The sequence below is a fragment of the Chrysochloris asiatica genome, unplaced genomic scaffold (assembly GCF_000296735.1).
Source record: "Chrysochloris asiatica unplaced genomic scaffold, ChrAsi1.0 scaffold00056, whole genome shotgun sequence".
NCBI lineage: Eukaryota > Metazoa > Chordata > Mammalia > Afrosoricida > Chrysochloridae > Chrysochloris > Chrysochloris asiatica.
In genome coordinates this window covers 991,810-1,006,971 of record NW_006408574.1, presented here as the reverse complement: position 1 = coordinate 1,006,971, position 15,162 = coordinate 991,810, and positions in this window count along the sequence as shown.

The window sequence follows — 15,162 nt, the reverse complement described above, 5'->3', positions numbered from 1 at the left end:
CAGGAAGCCCGGCTCCTCCTACACCCACGGGCAACCATGGCGCCTGCGTCAACAGAGCTGCGTTCGCGAACACATCCTGAACACACTGCGCCTGCGCTAACTCCGGACTAGCGCTTGCGCTATAAATTCATGTCCCCCCCCTCCCCCCGTGGCAATTGTGCTGTCGTTGTTATGTGCCCTGGAGTTCGGTTTGACTCATAGCGACCCTGCATAGGGTTTCCAAGGCTGTGAATCTTTACGGGAGCAGAAAGCCTCATCTTTCTCCTGCAGAACAGCTGGTAGTTTCGAACTGCTGACCGTGATATTAGCAGCCCGATTTATAACCAGTACGCTACCGACTACCTTGCGCCCTCATTATATTCTTTAGCGCTTGAGCGGTTATCAAGCGAACGCGGCCGTAGCCTTGGCAACAGGACGGGCCTTATTTCCGCTCGGGGGCGTGGCCTCTGCCGGTTTCAGGCTTCAACCCCAGTACCACCACCACCACTGTCCCTGCGTCCTCTGGAATCCGGAAACCCGGAGGCGGCGGGGACCGGTCCTGTCCGGTCGTGTCTTGTCACAGTGCAGTTTAAATGGACTGTTGAGCGCCCGCCCCGACATCTTGTCAGGGAGCCCTTGCGCTCGGTGTCTTCGGACCGGGGCGCCTCGGTGCTCAGGAGCGAGGGTTGCTGGCTCAGGTCGGGGAGGTCAGGACTGCGGGCGTCAGGACTGGGCCACCTGTCGAAACCGAGCTCCGAGATGCCTTCCGCCGAGACTCGGCCGCAGCAGCCTCATTGCAGAGGAGAAGGGTGGAGCCCTTCCGGGTGAGGGAAGAGAATGAACTCCCTGGAAACCAATCCCAGGGCCAACTGGAGTGACCCCACTGTGACACCGACACCCCAGCCCTTCCTCCACGTGGTGGAGTCGGGGACGTTGCTCTCCATTGACACGTAGGCTGTGTGCTTAGATGGCCTCTATTGTGATTGTGTTGGCATTAGTGCTGTCGGGTGGGTACCGGTACCGACTCAGCGATCAGATGTACAACGGAACGCAACACGGCCCGGTCCTGCGCCAACCGCACAGTTATGCGTGGGCCCATTCTGCCCTCTCATATTGTCCAGGGACTGGACCCTCCTGGTAAGATAACAGAAGTATGAGCGACAAAGTCTCGCTGCCCTGGCTTCCAAGGAGCATTCGGACTGTACTGCTTCCCACACAGATCGGTTTGTTTTTCTGGCAGTCCGTGGTACTTTTAATATTCTCCAATACCATAACTCCTCGGAAACCCTGTGCAGGGTCGCTATGACTCGGAACCGACTCCACGGCACATAACAACAACAACAACAACAACCATAGCTCAAACGCGTCAATTCTGCCGTTTTCTTATTCACTGTGCAGCTTTCGCCTGCATATGAGGTTATTGAAAACACCACGGCTTGGGTCAGGCGCACCTCCGTCCTCAAACACATCTTTGCTCTTGTGTTGAGGTGGGGGTGGGGAGGAAGGGGTCCAGAAATCAGGATTAACCTGGAACCACTTAGTGATTAAAAACTACCAAAGTCGTAATATTGAGGCCTTCACCCCGCCGTCCTTGGGCAATTGTGAAGATGTGCAGAACATGCCCAAGGCCATAGTTGGACAGTCACATCCTGGGCCACACCCTTAAAGAAGACTATCCATAAAAATTCCATATTTTATGGGTCATGCCATTAAGGAAGATGTGTATTTTATGAGACTTGTCATTAAGGAAAACCGTAAGAATCCTGTATTTCTACTTCCTTATGAGATATTTTACTGGTTGAACTGGTTTACCTAATGCCCTAGACATAACTTAAAAGGTCAAAACTTCTACTGGAGAAAAGGAGAATGGGAGCCCCTGGGAGGAGTCTGAATTTGAGTCCAAAAGAATCCCAAAATAAGTTCCGACCGCTCCTACCATCTTGAAGAAATGCTGTTAATACACCCAGTGAGCATGGCTCCTCCTAAATGGGCCATTTCCTGGAAATCCTAACCTATGGCTTTGAATAAACATGATATCTTTTCTCCATCCAAAACCTTTAAAACCCAGAAAGCCCTTTGGAGAAGTGTATGTGTTTCAGGGGTGGGGGCTGGTGTAAGTATTGCGTTAAACCCTCTGCTTCTCCATTTGCAAGTCTATTTCCTGTAATAAACTTTTGCTCATATGAAAACTGCTTACCTGACTACACTTAGTAGTAATCACTGGAAGGCAAGGCCCCTCCCTTGAAGGACACAGATGTGGCTGGATTCCCTATAACACTGTTTTATGCTCAATAATCAAAATGCAGCAGAGCAGCCCACTCCCTCGGGGGGCTCTGCCTTGTACTCACTCGCTCTGCCTCCCAAATCGCAAAACTGCCCTGCCTCAGATCTTTCACCTGTGGACAAGGCTGTATAGCTTCCCCTACAGTCCTGCTGGTGACTCCTGGCTTTATCCCAACGTCTGAAGGCCTCTCCGGTAATCTGAATTAGACCCTGAAAGACCCTCTGGCTTTCCTGCCCCCTTCCCCTGGCAGTCCATCTCTCCACCCACAACTCTGCACTCAAACATCCTTGACTGCACAGTAGGTTACCAGGGAAACCGAACTTCAGAAGGAAGTGCTGCAGGAGGCTTCGCGGATTCTAGGATGTGGGGGCCTGAGCTCACCCCTGGAGAACTAGTCAAAAGGGTAGATTCCCTGCATAAGGTTTCCAAGGAGCGGCTGGTGACCTTGAACCTACAACCTTGCAGATCAAATCAACTTTGCGGTCCAGCACATGTACAGCACCACACCAGGAGGACTCCATGGACAAATATAAGGCATACATGTTTTATTATTTTAACTGGTTTGTCCTTCATGATTTTAAATGACAGGTGTATAAAAAGCAAGGATCAAATTAGGTTACAGAGCATATGAAATATCAAGACAATTTTAATAACAAAATGGGAGTGAGCAGAGGAATAGAATAAAAGAGTTTCTAGTGCGTTACTGAAGTTAGATTGGTACCAATTTATGATACGATGTTATAAATACAAGTTGTTAAATGTAATGTCACAGTTACCGCTGCCAAGAAAATGCCTAGAAATCATACACAAAAGGAAAGAAGGGAATCAAAAAGGCTCACTACAATAAATCAACAAAACACAAAAGCAGTTAAAAACAAAGGACAGAAAACCAAATTTAAGTTATCAAATGGCGGAAGTAAGTCACTTCTTGTGGACTAAATGCTCCAGTCAAAATGCAAAGAGGGTAAAAGGAATAAAAAAATTTTAAATAGCCTAACTATCTGCTGTTTATGAGATCTTAGACCCCAGGACAAAAAGTGAAAAGATGGAAAAAAAATACTTCATGTGTCTAATAGCCAAATCAGAACTAGAGTGGCGATCTTAACATGAAACAAAGTAGACTTTAAGACAAAAACTGTTCGAAGACACAAAGATAAGAATGGGCATTCTAAAGTATTAAAAGGGTCAACACATCAAGAAGATTTAGCAATCTTATAAATGCATATATATATGCACCCAACATCAGATCATCTAAACCAGGGGTGGGGAACCCTTTTTTCTGCCAAAATTGATAACATTGTCGTGGGCCATACAAAATTATCCACTTAAAAATTAGCCTGCTGTATTTGGTCAAACATTTAACTAATTCACCCCTACTGTGAAGGCTGGGATTACCTTGTCAGGACCAGATCAAATGATTCCTCAGGCCGAGTGCTCCCCATCCCTGATCTAAACCTATAAAGCAAATACTGACACAGTTGAAGGGAGAACTAGCTACGCCAACAACAGTAGTTAGGAGTGTTGGTGGCTCTGTAGGACCAGTGTTGAACGGCTAAACCCCGTGAGCTAACACAAACATTTTACCACTAAAGTCACACAGCTCACAGCAACAACCAAACACAGCTAATACAGAAAGATCTCAGCAAACTACCCAGAAATCCCAATTTGATTAACAAGATTAAATGATCCTGTAACGTCTGAAGAAGAGTGTCAGTCCATGGAAAGCAAATGTGCCTGTTCGTTCAAGAGTTCCTTCTGTGCACGTTAGTACACGATGAGAGTTCGACCTCAGACCAGGACGAACAGGGGGAGATGGCAGGTTTTGGTGCCATGGGCTCTGTAGACATTGTTTTTAGATGTTGCTTTAAAAGAGAGTAATAAAGGAATTGAGCCTCTACCACCTCCTCTTTGATGAAATCCCAATTCTCACACAATGTCCTCAGTGCTGTATTTGCTAGTGAAAGTGGACAACTATCTTGGGTTTGTCTGGTGATTGTATTTCAGGTCTATCATCCACCTAACAATGGTAAAATCTACATTCTACTCAGTGCACATGGTTCATTCTCCAGAGGGGTCACGTGCTAGGTCACAAAGTGGATCTCAATACATTTTTTAAATTGGAATTATACATTGCATTTTCTCTGACAGAAACAGAGTAAAGCCAGAAATTTAAAAAAAAAGAGAGAGAGAGAAATACACCAACATATGGAAATTAAACAACACACTGTGATTGTTTAAGTTTTGTATCAATTTGGCTGGAGCAGGATTCTCAGTAATGTAACAGTTAAGATGTAGTAAATCCCCAATACAAGATGGAATAGAATGCGATTGCTTTCCTGGTGAGATCTGCTTTCAATGAGCACCCAATCTATTGAAGTTTCCCTGTGGGTCTGGGATGCAACATTGTTCCTCTCACAAAGATGAAAGGAAAAAGCAGTGAGCCGAGAAAGAGGGACAACTCACAGGGACAAACAGCCAGGAGTGGAGTGTGTCCTTGGCGTCTGGGTGGCTGCGCAGTGAAGCTCCTAGATCCACAGGAAGGTTGATTTGAACCGCATTGTGGCAGCTCAAATCCACCATAGTGTCAGGGTCACTATGGATCAGAAATGACCCACCGGCAGTTAACAACACAACATGGGATGCAGCAAAAGCAGTTGTTAGGTGCCATCAAGTCAATTCTAACTCATACTGAACCTATGCACAACATAACAAAACACTGGCCAGCTCCACACCAGCTTCACAATTGTTACGCTTGCGCCCAATGCTCTTGCCACTGTGCCAATTCATCTTGTTGGGGGTTTTCCTGCTTTTCACTGACCCTCCATTTTGCCAGGCATGATGTCCTTCTCCAGGGATCGGTCCCTCCTAATAACATGTCTAAAGTGTAAGAAATGAAGTCTCAACATCCTGGCTTCTAAGGCGCATTCCGACTGAACTTTTATTCCCCAACACGATTAGTTTGTTCTTCTGCAAATCCACGGTACTTTTAACATTCTTTTTTTAACACCATAACTCAAATGCATCAAGTCTACTGCGTCCTTATTCATTGTTCAACATTCACATGCATATGAGACTATTGACAGTATCATGGCTTCCGTCAGGTGCACCTTAGTCCTCAAACGTTTTTGCTCTTGAACACTTTAAAGAAGTCTTATGCCACAGATTTGCCTAATGCAATACGATGTTTCATTTCTTGTCTGCTTCTTCCATTAATATTGATGGTGGATTGAAACAAAATGAAGTCTTTGACAGCAATCTTTTCTCCATTCACCATGATGTTATTTATTGGCCCAGTTGTGAGAATTTTGTTATCTTTACATTGAGGTACAATCCATACTGAAGGCTGTGGTGTTTGATCTTCCGTCAAGCAAGGTTGTACCATCTGCATATCACAGATTGTTAATGATTCTTTCTCCACTCCTGATGCCTCATTCTTCTTCATATAATCCAGATTCCCGGATTATTTGCCAAATTTGCAGATTGAATAAGTGTAGTGAAAGGATACAACCCTGGCGCACACCATTCATGCTTTTAAACCGTTTAGTATGCCCTTGTTGTGCTAGAACAATTGCCTCTTGGTCTAGGTACAGGTTCCTCATGAACACAATTAAGTGTTCTGGAATACCCATTTTGGCAATGCTATCCATACCTTGTCATGATCCACACAATTGAAAGCCTTTGCATGGTCAATAAACCATAAGTAAACATCTTTCTGGTAATCTTTGCTTTTAGCCAAGATTCATCTGATGTTAGCACTGATGTTCCTTGTTCTGTGTCCTCTTTTGAATCCAGCTTGAATTTCTGGCAGTCCCCTGTCAATGTGCTGCTGTAGCTGCTTTTAAACTATTTTCAGAAAAATTTTACTTGCCTGTGAAATGAATGATATGGGGATTAAGCAATGATTTCCACATTCCATCGAGTCACCTCTCTCTCTGCAATGGGCACACAGTGGGTTCTTCCTTCAGCTGACCAAAGTAGCTGTCGTACAAATTGCTCGATGTAGATGAGTGAGCACCGCCGGGGCTACATCAGTTTGTTGAAAGATTTCAATTTGTGTTCCATCAATTCCTGCAGCCTTGTTTTTCACGAATACTTTCAATGCAGTTGTATTCACTGCATAACTTGTCCCTTCAGTATCATTGGTTCTGGATCACATGCTGCCTCTTGAAATGGTTGAACAGTGACTATTTTTTTTTGTACAGTGACTGTGTATTCTATCTTCTTTTGATGCTTTCTGACTCATAGCGACCCTGTATGGGGTTTCCAAGGAGCAGCAGGTGAGCTTGCAGTTAGAAGTCTGGTGCTTACCTGATAGCACCACGTTAGGATTCCCACAGAATCCTTCAATGTTGCATATTGAGGTTTGAATATTTCTTCATCTTTTTCAGGTTGAGAAATGTTGAACATGTTCTTCCCTTTGGGCTTTCTCACTCCAGATCTTTGCACATTTCGTTATTATACTTTACTTTGTTTAGGCAGTACTTGGAGGAAAATATTTAGCAATAAATGTCTACATAAAAAAAAAAAAAAAATCCAAATCAACAGCCTAACTTGACAACTTCAGGAACTAAAAAGAGAAGAGTAAACGAAGCCTACACACACCAGAGGAAAAGAAATATCAATGACCAGGACATAAATAAATAAAATTGAAAACAGGAAAACAATAGAGAGATTCAACAAAATCAAAGTTGGTTCTTTGAAAAGATCAATAAAATCAAAAAGCTTGTAACTACACAAAGAATAAATATAAAAATAAGCAGAATCAGAAGTGAAAGAGGAGATAGTCTAACTGACCCAGTAAAATAAAGGGAATTACTACGTATTATGAACAACTGTGCACCAACCAGCTGGATCATCTAGAGGAAAGGGACAAATGCTCAGCATACAACCTACCAAACCAACTCAAGAGGAAATAGAACGTCTCAGCAGACTCATAAATGGAGTGTTAACAAGCAAAGATGTGAAGACAAGGTGAACCTGGCCAAAGCTATGGTATTTTCAATGACCTCATATGCATGTGGGGAGTACAATGACACCTCAGGACAAGCACTGGACTTTGAACCACAAGATCAGCAGTTTGAGCACCCCAGTCGCTCCTTGGGAGAAAGGCTTCTGCTCCCCCAAAGGTTTGTGGCTTTGGAGTCAATATGAGTCAGGATCTACGTGATGGCACTTAACAACAACAACAACAGCTGCATATGAAAGCTGGACAGTGAATAAGGAAAGAATAGATGTCTTTGAATTATGGTGTTGGCGACAAAAAAATTTTTTTAAGTCAAATATACCATGGACTGTGTGGCGCTGTGGGCTAATGCATCAGACTGCAAAGTCATTTGAACTGCAAAGGTCAGTGGTTCAAGCTCACCAGCTGCTCCTTGGAAACCCAATACAGGGTCGCTGTGCGTCGGAATCAATTTGAAGGCACTTAACAACAACAACAACCATAAGAATGGAGTACTGGTGTGGCACTGCAGGTAAATGCACTGGACTCAGGGTCAGTTTGAATCTCAAGGTCAGCGGTTCAAATTCACCAGCCGTTCCTAGGAAACCATATACAGGGTCGCTATAAGTTAGAACCGACTTGCGGACACTTAACAACAACAACCAGAAGAATGAACAAATCTGTCTTGGAAGAAGTAGAGACAGAATGCTCCTCAAAAGCGAGGCTCTCAAGACTTGGTCTCATGTCGTCTGGACGTGTTATCAGGAGGGACTAGTCTCTAGGGAAGGGCATCGTGCTAGGTAAAGGGAAGGATCCGCAAAAGGAGGAAGTCACTTAGTGACATGTGCTGACAGCAAAGGCAACAACGGACTCAGATATAGTGAGAGATGTGAGGTGGGCACAGGACTGGGCAGGACTTTATTCTGTTGTACGAAGGGTCACTATGAGTTGGAACCAACTCGATGGCACCTAACTCATGAACTACTTGGCGTTTCTGGGTGGTACAAATGAGTAATATGCTTAGCGGCTAACCAATTCAATTGAGGCTGGCAATTCAAGCCCACCTGAAGGCTCCTTAGAAGGAAAACCTGGTGAAGTGCTTCAAAAACTCAGGCTTTGAAAACCCTGGGAGCACATTGAAGACCTCTATGGAGTCACCATGAGGCCGCATTGACTTGATGGTAATTGGTTTTGGTTTGATTAGTTCATTAACCATCTATTGCTGCATAACAAATAGCCCCAGATCATAGGGCTTGAAGCAATGATAAGCATTTGTCTCTCACAGGAATTTGGGGCAGCTTGACTGGGTAAGCTCAGGGTCTCCTGTGAGGTTACACTCAAGATGTGCACTCAGGGCTGCAGTCATCTGAAGGCATGGCTGGCTCCTCCCACATGGCTGCGCCCTCCCACAGGACTGGCTCCTCCCACATGGCTAGGCCCTCCCACATGACTGGCTCCCCCCATATGGTTGGCTCCTCCCACATGGCTGCGCCCTCCCACATAGTTGGCTCCTCCCATATGGCTGGCATGTTGGTGCTGGCTGCTGACCTCAATTCTTTTCCACATTGGCTTTTTCCAGAGTGTCCCCATTTCTTCCAGAGGGAGGGTGGTGGTGGTTATGTGCCGTGAAGTTGGAACCAACTCATAGCGACCCTGTAAAGCGTTTCCGAGGCTGTAAATCTTTACAGGAGTAGAAAGCCTCGTCTTTCTCCTATGGAACAGCTAGTAGTTTTGAACTGCTGACCTTAAGGTTTGCAGGCCGATTCGTAACCACTACGCTAACAGAGCTCCCAAGAGGGAGGGTACCAGGTAGAAAATGTTCATTTTAGGCCTAGACTGAGAGGTTATGGAATCATTAAAAAACTCAATCTTTAAAAAAGACAAGAAAGGACTAGGCACACACATGACACAGACCTCCTATAACAAAGGTACAGGAGACAAAATAAAACATACAGAGATGAAAATCCTGAACTTCAGAAGAAAGGTTAGATAAGTGGATGGGGTGCTTAGTAGGAGGAGAGGCCGAGCAGAGCAGGGGAGGGTGAGAGAGGGAGACTGACTGGCATTGAACAGCTGACCAGATGCAGCTCGACCATCTTGTAAGCAGCGTTGGCAGTGGAGACCTGGTATTTACGAAGGTGACAGAAAAGGTGTGATTTCTTCTTTTTCTCAAAGCTCCTCTGGTGACTAGAAGTGTGGCCAGTGTTGCAGTTGGCAGTCATGCCAGCTGGAAGTGGGGGCAGCTGAGCCTGTCTGGCGTGCTGCTTTGGTGCCTGGATTCAGGTGGAGTTGGCACCAGACCTAAAAAACCCACAGAGCCAGCAGACCAGCATTGAACCAGCCACACTGCCCCCAGCTTCCTGTGGTCCTAACAGACACTGAAACAAGTTCCAGCAAGGTCCCCCATGAACTACTTCCAGACTGAGTGTCCTGAAGGCAGATAACACCAAGTCCAATAGGCACTCCATCTAGGGTCAGGAAATCTGCTGTCACATCCTTTGAATTGCAGGAGTCCCCAGAGATTTCTCCCCTCCAGGTCTAACAACTGCACTGTCTGTTTTAACAAGTATGACAACCTCACAATTCCCTGGAGATAACAGACAGTTTTAGCTCACATGAAGAAACAACAGAGAATAGTTCAAACAAATGACCAAGATTCAGAGCCAGGACACATTTCTGAGGAAGAAAAGGTTCTAGAACTAACTGAAAAAGAATTCAAAAGAATGATAATTAGGTACTTTCAAAGGATCGATAGAAAGATTAAGGAAAGCAAAGAGAACACAGTAAAAACTTTAGAAGAATTCAGGAAAACACTATAAACAGACAAAATAAATGCAAATTTTGAAACAAGATAAAACCAACTAGAAATCCAGAAGATTCAATACAGTGACAAGGCAAAACAGTCAAATCCTGAATTAGAGAGCTTGAAGAGAAATCTCTCAAAAATAGTATGCTAAAAGAACTATCAGAAAAAAGAATGAAAATATCCAAAGAAAGCCTAAGAGTTATGTGGGACAACATGAAAGGGAACAACTTAGAGTTGATTGGAATATTCCAGAACAAGAAGAAAAAAGCAGAGAAAATTGTCAGAGAGTTGTTGGAAGAAAACGTCTCTAACATCATGAAAGATAAGCATACAAGAAACTGAAAGAAACCGAAACAGGATATATTCCAAAAGAAAATCACCAAAACATATAATAATCAAACTTTCCAAAATCAAAGACAAGGTAAGAATCCTGAGGGCAGCTCAGGAAAAATGAAAAATTACCCACAAAGGAGAACCAATAAGACTAAGCTCTAATTTCTCAGCAAAAACGATACAAGCCAGAAGACAATTGAATAGCATACACAAAATCCGAAAGAAAAAGATTGTCAACCAAGAATCATATGCCCAGCAAAGCTGTCCCTCAAATACAATGGCAAAATTAGGACATTTCCTAATAAACAAAAAGAATTTGTAATGACCAGACCAACTTGAGTAAGGATGGCCTGACTTCATCTTTCATACTGCGCACATATTGTCAGGACGGACCAGTCCCTGGAGAAGGACATCATGTTTGGTAAAGTGGAGGGTCAACAAAAAAGAGGAAGACCCCCAATGAGATGGAGTGGCACAGCGACAGCAGCAATGGGCTCAGGTGTAGCGACAATTGTGAGGTGGGCGCAGGACCGGGCAGGGTTTCGTTCTGTTGTGCAGAGGGTCGCTATGAGTCGGTACCAAATCGATGGCACCTAACAACCATTTTGCAAAAAATGCTAAAAGGTGTTCTTTGGACTGATAACCAACAACCTGAGAGCCATTTATGATAACACCACCCAGAATACAGAAACAATCCAGATACAGAAACATTTCAAGTAAAACCTACAAGACTGAAAATAGGGAAACAGCGATATCAATTTATAATGAAGTCAACTACAAAGCGAAAGGAGGGAATAGATACAGAACTTCTAAATGCAAAGAAGTCAAGAGTAAAACACAGTTTTAAGCAGGGGAAAAAATAATAAATTACAGGGCAACCTCAAAGAAAAATAATACACCTGCATATCAATATAAAAATAGAGAAAAATCAAAAATATTTAGTAAACATTACAACAGAAATGAAAATGCAAAGAAACCCCACAAACAAAATGAACTCAGCATAGAAAATCATGTGGAACAAAGAATCCAGCAGCACCACACAAAAACACACAGAAAAGTGACAGTAATCAATTCATACTTTTTGACAATCACACTGAATATAAATGGATGAAATGTACCAGTCAAGAGCCATAAAGACCAGAATGGATAAGAAAACAAGATCCTTCAATCTGCTGTCTACAAGAGACATATCAAACAGATGGAGACAGCCTAAAAGTCCATCAACAGAAGAATTGTTCAACAAACTTTGGTACACACACACAATAGAATAATGATGAATCTGTGAAGCACCTCACAACATGGTTGAACTTAGAAGACATTATGCTAAATGAAGTTAGTCAATCACAAAAGGACAAATATATGAAACCAATGTTGTAAAAAAATTTTTTTTTTAATTTTTAAAGGTTTTCTTGATGAAAGAAACAATCTATGATGGTTGGGGGAAGGGAAAAATATTCATGGGCTAGAAGGTAGACACATGTTAACATGAGTGACAGGGCAGGCAATGCACAAGAGGGAGGTTAGCAGAGGAAAGGAGAAGGTAGCTGGGGACACAGGCAGGAATGCACAGGTTAAAGGGCATAGAGGTAAATGTTGTGAACTATCGGTACATGAGGGGGATTACAACCATGTAATGAAGCAACGTGTAGGGTTTGTTGAGTTTACAACTGATGGTGTGCTCTGTGAACCTTCACTAAATTCACAGTAAAACTTTTTTTTTTTTTTTTTAAGACAAGAAAGGAGGAAAAATGGAATGAAGAACAGATGCTAAAAAATAGCATTTCTGCTACATCCCCTTCATTAGATGCAAGTCACTAAGTCCAGTCCACATTCAAGGAAAAAAACTGAGCTACACCTTTTGAAGGGAGGGACTCAGAGACATTGTAGATGCATGTTAAATCCTGCACACACCTTCGGCCCTACTTTCGGCTTCACTTTTCTTCAGAGTACTTAACACTGACAGTATTTCGCTGTCTGAAATTTCCTTGTGTGCCACATGGTTTGAGTTGACGTCATAAATCAGGGGCTCTAACTTTTTCACTGTTGAACTTGGCATCCACTGGATATATGAGTTTCCTGTGGCAGCTGTAACATATAACCACAAATTGGATGGCTTAAGGCAATTCTCTTATTTTTAAAGGTGAAAATACCAAAATCAATGTATCAGCAGTGCCATACTCTCGCTCCGGAGACTCAAGGGAAGGACTCTTCTTTGCCTTGTGTGGCTCTCATGGTTCCAGGCACTCGTTGGCTTGTGGAACACCTCCAAGTTCTGCCTCCATCTTCACACAATTGTCTTCCTCGTATGTATCTGTGTGTTTTCCTCTTGTCTTACAACAACATAAGTCATTAGATTGAGGGTCCACCTGAATACAGTATGACTTCATGTTAATTCAACTATTTGCATCTACAAATTGCCTCTTTCCAAACAAGATTGAGTTCTGAGGTTCCAGGTTGACCTGGATGGGGTGGAGGTTGATTCTGTTCAATGCACTCCAGTAGACACTTAGTCAGAGTTAGCTGACTGTAAGAAACGTAGACTCTTACCCATGGTAGGAGTCCTGGGGTAGCGCGATGGAATAAGTACTGGACTGCTAACCACAAGGTCAGTGGTTGAAGCCCACCAGCTGCTCCTTAGAATCCTGTACAGGGTCTCTATGAGTCAGAACCAACTCCACAACACTTAACAATGAAAATACCCAGGTAGGGACTTTATGATGCTGGAAAGATGGCCTCCCAGGAAGGATGGAATTTGGAAAATCAGAGCAGATGGGGCAGGATGAGAAGGGATCATCTGTAGGCAGTGGAACCTTGTGAACAGGTGTGGCCGTGGGCATGAGGACAGTAAGAAAGCACTGGGAGGGTGTCAGTAAGAGAGGGTCCTTGGGCTCCCCAGGATCAGGGTACAGAGATCCTGCCCCTGGTCTGTTTCTTCGTTCTGTAGCCAGGCCTGCTGAAGGCAGCCCATTTCCCAGTCCTGATGTGGAAGTCGGCCCACAGAGCAGGTGGACACAGGACAGAAGTCTTTCCTCTCCCCCATGGTCTGCTCATAACTCTTGCACAGTCCCTCCTCCATGCCTGTCAGTTTCATCCTCTCAAAGTGGCTTCCTCTTGATAGGAACTGTGCCTGCTGATGGTATTTGAAGCCAAGTTCTTGTGGTTCTCAGGAATTCACCTCCAGAAAGATTACGAAACTCCTTGCTCTCCCACCTTCTGATCTAATAATAGCCCAAATCCTAGGGACGATCCCTAGTTGCTCTGTCTTAGGTCAATCAACTGAGGCCAAGGAGGGGCTGCATCTAGGACTAACAGCTCTGACAAATATCATGTGGTTGAAGTGCAGGTCCCAGAGGAAGGAGTGGGTGCTGGGCAGAGCTAATGAGGTGGAACAAACACCCAGAGAGCCCCTTCCTAAGGGTCTTAGCAGCAGAGACACCGTCTCATAGCATCTGGGGAAGACTAGGGTGCCCCTGAAACCTCACCTGTTAAGTCCTGCTCCAGAGGCAGCAACAGGTTCTTGCTCCGTCCCAAAGTCTCTGGCTCATTAGTGTTTTGGACTTTTCGAGTCCCACTCCCAACAGAGGAAGCCCAGAAGGTAAAAAGGAGTGAGGTTCTGGAAAACCTCACTCAGGGGAGGGGGCTGAGGTCTGGAGGAGGCATCCACCTCATCCTAGAACACCGAGGGGTGTGTGGAAAGGGCTCAGAACAACAGCTGGGGTACTGACAGCCTGGGGGAGGCAGTGGTATGCTGACAAACTGAAGGAGAAAAAAGCCTGCATTTGTATGTAGCCTCTGACAATTTCCCTGGTATAAACCCCTCCCACCATAGCCCACATCCAGCTCCCAACTGTGTAGCTAGCAGCTAACAGATTTCTTGGGTACTTAGCAATTGACTCTCCAGACTCCCAGATCTGTAGAAGCCTGCTCCAGCGCCCCACTGGGGGCAGGGGTAAGGGTAGGTGGGAGGTGAGCTTCTCACTCCCTGGAAGCTGTCTGCCCCAGCCTAGAACAGACTGACCTAAGTGGCCACCCACCCCGTTCTCTAGCCTCTGGGTACCCAGTGGACATAGAAGTTTGGCGATCAGACATACTGTCTGGAGAAGAGGCAAGTTCTGGACCCCTGAACACCTCCTACCACCACATGTCCACAAGACAGCTCACTGGGAAGACCAAGTGTCCTTCCACTGAAACCCCTCCCCAACAGAGAGGTGAGGTCTGCAACAGGAATCCAACATCTGGACCCCAAGCACAGAGTCCCTGCAAGAAACAAGGAGCTGAGAGAGGAAGCTGGGTAAGGGAGCAGCTCTCTGTGAGGGAAGCAGGGTCCCCCACAGCATCTGGTTTTTGGGGAGGGTCAACTGGAGCAGAGCAGTCAGAGTGCCCATAATGGGGGCGTGGCTCCTCCCTCTCCTCTGCTCCAGGCAGCTCTTAGGTGTGGGAACAACCCTGCTTTGTCCCCATTGGGGGCTTTCGCTGTCGGGTCTGCAGAATCCTCAGTTGCTATTGGAAACGGTGATGTCACTTGAAGGGGTGGAGCTTCAGCCATCCTTTGATATGGGGTGGGGGACGCACACTCTAGGGGTGGAGGGGGACAAAGAATTAGGATCTTGAGGACCAGAGGGGCAGGGAAAGCTCAGAAAAGGGGAAGGAGAAGGGGATGGAAGAGCACTAGGGGTTAGAAAGGAGACCCGAGTAGAAGCAGGGAATGAGGCCTGTATGACAGGAGTGATACAGCTCCAGAGAGCAAGTGCTTCCTGCTGTCTAACCTTGGTCTTAGTTGCTGCAGACACAGCTTCTTCTTGCCTTGGTCTCTCCATA